The sequence below is a fragment of the Eulemur rufifrons genome, chromosome 30, assembly GCF_041146395.1.
Source record: "Eulemur rufifrons isolate Redbay chromosome 30, OSU_ERuf_1, whole genome shotgun sequence".
Taxonomy (NCBI): Eukaryota; Metazoa; Chordata; class Mammalia; order Primates; family Lemuridae; genus Eulemur; species Eulemur rufifrons.
This window is the reverse complement of record NC_091012.1, coordinates 129812974-129820505: the sequence shown is the minus strand read 5'-3', so window position 1 is coordinate 129820505 and position 7532 is coordinate 129812974. Positions and strand designations below refer to the sequence as shown.

The 7532-nt window shown below is 35.5% G+C and overlaps 1 pseudogene; it reads right to left on the bottom strand.

Moving 5' to 3' along the window:
• Positions 1-6567: 6567 nt before the first annotated feature.
• On the bottom strand, positions 6568-6654 carry LOC138379203 (small nucleolar RNA U3; annotated as a pseudogene).
• Between the last annotated feature and the right edge of the window lie 878 nt (positions 6655-7532).

Here is a 7532-nt window from a genome sequence, read left to right as displayed (position 1 = left end):
CCGTCTCCCAGAACGAACAGGTCCTTCTCTCATTGACACGTTTTGTGCCCACGTTGGGGGAAAAAATAACCTGAACATATTTCAGTGTGAAAGCAGATCTTCCTTGAGGGTTTTGTTTTTCCCTTCACTTGTGTGTTAAAACACAGATGCCTGAATAAGAAAAGCCTGACCTTAGTATCTCCACTGTGTGATTAGACGAGTGCTGTGATAGTTAAGTAGTTGCAGATCATTATTCTGTTAACACAATCTATTTTAATTGGCTGAAATTAAAGCTGATTTTAGAAAGTATTGTTGACACAGAATAATTTCTTTCCGTGCATCTGACTTAGGTTTGTTTGAACGTAATGGTTATGTAGTTAATGTAAAAGATTACACAAATTAATTTGAGAGCATTTGACTGAAACAGGAGACATAAATATGTATAGAATAGGAGTATCGTTTTAGGTAACATCTGCTGGAACATTTCCAGCTTGTTCTTTTCTTTCTGTAGGGTTACAAAAAAGACATCTTTACCCAGGCTATGCGGAATTACATGTGAATGACATTTAGATGTAAATTTGTTTTTAATTCCTTTAAGTGTTTTAAAATATTAATAAAATATGAAGAGGCTATATTTACTTGTCCCTGTATCTTTAGTGTTGAAGGTGATAGTATAATATTATATTTCACAACCCAATTAGGGTTCATTAATAATAAATTTTTAAAAGGTGTGCTTCTTAAATATTTGAGAATATGATAGTTGAGGACGTACCAAGCCTTTTAATTTCTTTATTAAAAGTACTGTTTTAGGTTTGAGCATTTTTAGCGTTGACACTGGAACCAGGAGTAAGGAAGCCTGCAGCAGTATTACCAGTTTGACACCACCAGTGGGTGTTTCTGTTGACAAATGCAGAGAAGAGAACATTTGGGAAGGAAATCTTTTTTTTGGGGGTGGGGCGGGGTGAGGGCGGGAAGGAGCCAAAAGAGAAAAGCTGTAGAACTAAAGCTGCCAGCACTGTGTATGCTGAGCATTTCACAAGTACAAGGAAACCTAATTAGGGAAAAAAAAATTGCGTTTGACTGTATTAAATAATAGAACTCCAAAAGAGGCATACTAAATAAAGTTAACCATTCCAAGAGTGTTAAATAATCTACCATTTCAGAGTAGTTGGGAGTTCCTCATTTGCAGAGGGCATCAAATCTCTTTGAATTGTCTTGCCTTTTTAACATAACCAATGCAACAATTAATTATGTACGTTAAAAATCATTTAGTATTCTAATTTTCTTTATTTAGCATATTTCCTAAGCCTAAATTTTTTGAAAACAAAATTTGATATTTTTAAAAAAATTAGAAATAGCGTTCTTTCTCCAGAGAACATTCTTTGCTTCCCTGCTCAGTCTTAATAATGTATTCGTGATTTAGGAGCTTGTCATAGGGATTTTTTACTCCTTTATCTCAGGTTTTTGATTTTTACTTTTGCAAGTTCCCTAACTAAATCTGCCATTGTTTTTATTTTAATTTTCTTGGTGTTATTTAAATCAACGTGTGGCATCTGCTGTGTTCCCTGGGGTTTTAAAAGGAAAGGCTCCCATTGAAAGAAATTGCAGGGCCATCTCACATAAATAAGTAATAGAAGGTTGACTGATTGCAAATCAGATGTATTCTGTTCCAAATATGCTGCATGGGGTTAAGGCAGTTTCATTTAATGAGAACCAGATTTTAAGCGGTATTTCTACTTTGAAGGTACGATATTGTTAACATTACAAACTGAAAGGCAGAGGTGGAGAAATTCCTTTAAGTATGCTTTTCCCCCCAGCCTTCTTTCACCACTGTGTCCAAGAATCTATGAGAGACTCTCAATAATAGTTGCATTGTTGGAAATGACAGTGGCTTCTCTTGCAGAAAGTTAACCTTTCATTATGATTTACATCTCAATTTACTTTGTAATAGAAAATTTAGCTGTATCTGAGAAATTGGCTGTAAGAAATTTGTAAAGAAGTGAGCAGGGAAAATAAGTTTTCTTTAGCATATCTATTAAAAATTTCATCTTTTCCCCCCTTCCATTTTGATAACTTTGGTGGTTACCTCCTTTATTTCTTCTAGATATTAGATGGCATGCTAATATAGTACTTTATTTTGAGCACTTGGTGTGGGGATATGACTTTGTCATGTAATAAATTGATGTCAGATAATAACACCAGACATTTAAGAACAAATGAATCCACATGCATAGATCTAAAATGTGAGGGAAGTCCTTTAGATAACTCTTAACTTTGGTACAAGAATAACAAAATAGGAAGTATTAAGTTGCTTTCTAAGTAGAAAAGACTGTTTATGCAGAACTGGATAATTTTAAAGTTTTATTTTTTTGGCAACATCAAATTCCTTAAATAGAGGAGTTAGAATCTCAAGGGTTTTTTGTCATCTGATGATGGTGTCCATTGGACCACTTATTTCAACTTAGGAAAATACAATTAAAAGACTGCATTTAAAGTTTCTGTTTGGAGGTTTCCCAATTTGCTTTTAATCTTAAACTCAATGTTAGAAATATTTTATTGGTGATGCATGATTTTAGTGTTCGGATTTTAATTTTTGATAGTTTTTCCAGTGTTTCCTTTATATACAGCAGTGTATGGATGACTGAATTACTCAAAGATCTGGCCTCATTTCTAATTCGAATTTGTACATTTCTTCATACTGAGATATGAGCTTGGGTGCAATTCTGTAGGTGAGTGTGAAAGCTGAAGATGAGGACCTTCTACCTAAAGAGATGGATAACATTTAAACATTTCAGATTTGGGAATTAACAGAAAATTATTTATTGGGTTAGAAGGACCTAGCCCATTCAGGCCTTTGAAATTGGTTGTCAATAGTTTGAATTAAGCTCTTCCCTTAGACACATTTGTGTTTGAGATAGTTCTAATCAGGGTCAAGTATTGGGTGTGGTCTCTCTTTTGGACAGTCTTCTCTGTAATAATTAAATTATAATATTCCATTTATTGAGCCTTACCGAATACCAGATACTGTGGCATATAATTCATTTGCATGAATATATGTATGTGTGTTCTTACAATATCTCTATGAGGTAGATGTTTTTCTTATTTCCCATATACATGTCAAATGGGTTCAGAGAAATAAAAAAGTTTGCCCAGATTACCCAGCTAGTCAGCAGAAGAGGCAAAATTGCCATCCAAACCGGTCTGACTTGAAGCTAGGCTCTTCACAACCATGCTTTGTGCTTCTCTTTAGGAATCTCATTGTCCAAGTGTATTTTGTGTTCCTACTATACATCATACTTGGGGTGTACTGGAGGTATAAATATGCTTCCTGGAGTTCACGGGTTACATTGACAAGACTGGCTGACCTTTAGTCACATAGGATGCTGGTCTCAGATCCATCATGACTGTTGAATAGCACAACTGGAAGTACAGATTTTTCTAACAGAGGGTCATTAGTTCTGTTTCTTCATGAATGAAGGTTGTACATAATCATTTTTGCTCAAAATGAGGTAGCTGTTTCTAATTAACCACTTGGTATTTCATGTTTCTTCATGTTCCATTATGACTTTTGCCTGACTTTGATTAAATTTGCTACACTAATAAAGGCTATGAAGGTACTCCTTGAATTCAATTTTGTGGTTTAGATGTACTCTTGAAGTAAAATGGCAGCCATTACAATTTGCAAATGAGCATCTCTTCTATGATTATAACATCAGTGAAATAAAATCTGGAGGTGAAGTCTATAGAGATACGTTATTTTTTCTTAATACATAGAGGTTCAACTCTGAACATTTTTCAACTTGAAAATAGAATCTTCTGCTACTTAAAGCCCTTTGTGATTGTTTTTTGTTTTTCTTTAGACAAGACCCATCATTAAGAGAGCTAAACAGTTACTTAGCTTAAAAGAACACTTAGAGGTCCATGTTACAGAAGAAAAGGACTTAACATTTTTTTCTGTAATTGATGAAAATCATTTTTGTCACTTATTAAAGTTAGAAAATAGTGATGAATATTGTAGGGCCTCAGGGCCAGAAATCGTCTTGGCTGAGGCAGGACAGTTGTTCTACACAGATGGGGTCTATACGTAAGTTTTTTGATTTCTTTACAACATACAGTTTTTCAATATGCATTTTAACAGCTTTATTGAGGCATAATTTACATACCATAAAATTCACCCTTTTTCAGTGTACCATTCAATGATTTTTTTTTTTAGTAAATGTATGGAGTTGTGTAACTATCACAATCTAGTTTTAGAACATTTCCTTCCCCCCAAAAATTCTCTCTTCTCAATGTGACTTTTTTAAACCATATTTACTTGCTTCACCTAGGTCCCTGTATTATCACTGATAAACGAAATCATGTAGCTCTTAAAAGATGTCTTTAAAAAAATCTTCTTACACATATTATCATTTCCTATTGCTTTTTGTAGTTTCAAAAGGTTTTGCCTAAACATAATACATAGCAGAATATACTACAAATGTGTTCATGGTTTTGATTTTGTTTTTGTTTGATCATTTTTAAACCAAATAAAATGCAGCATTCTTTTTTTTTTTTTTTTTTTTTTTTTTGAGACAGAGTCTCACTTTGTTGCCCAGGCTAGAGTGAGTGCCGTGGCATCAGCCTAGCTCACAGCAACCTCAAACTCCTGAGCTCAAGGGATCCTCCTGTCTCAGCCTCCCGAGTAGCTGGGACTACAGGCATGTGCCACCATGCCCGGCTAGTTTTTTTTTTCTATATATATATTTTAGCTGTCTATATAATTTCTTTCTATTTTTAGTAGAGATGGGGTCTCGCTCTTGCTCAGGCTGGTCTCGAACTCCTGAGCTCAAACGATCTGCCCACCTCGGCCTCCCAGAGTGCTAGGATTACAGGCGTGAGCTACCGCGCCCGGCCAGCATTCTTGGTGATATGTTGGAAATGCAGGGAAAAGAAATCAAGGTAAAAGTAATTATTGTGCAAGAAAAAAATTACTTTCAGATTTAAGACCATGGGCAAAATAATTGTTTTCTTGATTTTAAGCTAATAACATTGTGCATTTTATTGTTTGGACTCTAGTCCCCCTTGACAGATCCACATCTACTGTGCATGTCATAGAGCAGGTTTCATCAAATGCAGGTATTCAAGCACACTGCCTACTTGGAAACGGCTTAACATGCAAGGTACTGTAGCTCCTTTTTCCTGCCTGTATCATTTTCTTCTTAGTTACCTTCTAGGGTGAGCTGGGAGGTAACGTCAACCTGGGAACGTAGAATCTGATAAAGTTGTACAGCACAGGCTCATCTCTGCCACTTGCGCACATTTTCTCCTTTGTTTGGTGTATTGCTTGTGTAGATGGGCACTGCTGATACGGGAGCTTAGGGTGTTATTTTTTGGGTACACATAATAGAGGAACGTCATGATTTGGTTGGAAGTAAAGTGTTTTGCAAACTGTATCTTACTTTCATTGCTTTTAGATGAACATTTCTCTGTGGGAAGTGACCCTTACAAGTGCCAGGCAGGTAAATCAATAACTCCTTGTGTGGTAGGTTGTATCTGGATTTTTAATAACAAACAGGTTAGACATACAGTGCTGGTCTGATAGTTTACTGTCAATTTAATCATAAATGGTTTGAAAGAGGCTTACTTTTTGTTTTGAGTGTTTAGCAGCTATGGTGGTATGATCCTGTTGTTATTTTGTGTCCTTCATAATATCAAAGAGTAATATTAATATATGAAGTGCTTTCTTAGAAGGAAATAGTGATTCTGATAGTAAAAAAATAACCTTGGTTTCTGGAAATTAACAAATAATGGATAAAAACATTATTTTTTTAAATTGTTTTAAATTATGTAAGTTATAATTTTAGATCCCAGTTTTAGATTTTGTATTATTTTTAAAGATTAGGTTCTTGGCAGTATGAGATTGTATTATAATCAGATTAAACACACATACACTCTCATGAGGAAGGCAGATAAAAAAATGGTGATAATAGTTGAAAAGCAACTTACTGACTTGGATTTGCTCAATTCTTCTGACATTGGCCAATTGTTGAAACTAGTTTCCTGTGGAGTAGAATCCTTCAGAGTTTACCAGAGCTGGTGCAGATGTGACATATCCTAGATTTATCCACACACCTAGACACACACCATACCCTGGTTTGTCAGCCTCTTATGGGACACAATAACTTTAATTGGCAGTATTTTTTATTACTAATATTATCGCTAAATTCAAGTTTAGTAATGCAAGTGAAAAAAAAGTTTGATCTTAATTGTACTTATTGAAAATAATTGGCTAATTTTGTGCAAATTGGTATTTTATACTTCGTCAGTTATTTCTTTGTCAAATAATTTGTCCTACATCCTGAGGATCTGTCCTTTATTCATTTAGCAAATACTTAATGAGTATCTACTACTGTGTGCCCGACTGTGCTAGAGGCTGCATTGAGTGATAAATAAAATGGAAGTAGGCTCTGTCCTTGGAGAACTTCGTCTTGAGATGGAGACAGAGGAGAACTACTGAGTGTTAGGGTAGTACAGTAGACCCTTGAACAACTCGGGGGTTAGGGGTACAGATCACCTCCCCCCCCCCCCGCAGTCAAAAATCTGAGTATAACTTTAGAAAAAAAAAGTTTGTGCTGTATACATTCAGAGAAACTTCTCTAGTAATGAACTATAGAAATGATCCCTGAAAGTAGTCTTTGTAAGTGTAATTTTGGACTCTCCAAAAACTTAACTACTCATAGCCTACTGTGTTGACCAGGTGCCTTACCAATAACATAAACAGTCAATTAACATCTATTTTGTATGTTATATTTATTATATACTGTATTCTTACAATAAAGTAAACCAGAGAAAAGAAAATGTTATTCAAATCATACAAAGAAAAAATATATTTACTGTTCATTAACTGGATCATCATAATGGTCTTCATCCTCATTGTCTTCATGCTGAAGACGAGTGGCAGAGGTGGTATAGGTGGAAGAGGTAGAAGGGGAAGCAGGAGAGGCAGGCACACGTGGTGTAAATTTTATTGAAAAAAAATCTGGGTATATGTGGACCCGTGCAGTTCAAACCTGTGTTGTTCAAGGGCCAATTGTATTAATATAAAACAGGGTAGAGAATCTGTCTTTGGGAAGGCAGTCAACCACCCTGAGGAAGTAACATTTTAGTGAGACTTGAAAGATAGGGACCTGCTCAAGTTGGGTAAATAAATTTTCTAAACAGAAGGTGCAAATGCCCTGAGGCAGGGTGAGAGAGAGGCAGAGAGAGAGAGGCTTTTGAAAAACAGAACTGAAAGAAATCCAAAATGGCTGGAAAGTAGAAAAGCAGGCAATGAGGCAGAAGTAGGCAGGGGCCAGGTCTTGAAAAGGCTTAGTAGGCCATCTGCTGGGTTTTTGAACTTGTTTTAAGTCTCCTGGGAAACTATTGAAGGTTTTAAGCAGGGATGTGACATGAAATGAAATGCTACAAAAAACAAGGGTTTTAGTTCAATGGAACCTTGATAATTTACCAGAAGGGCCATAATCTCTGCAAGGTAAAATATTCTTCCCTCATCTCATCAAAATTTTTGCAACTTC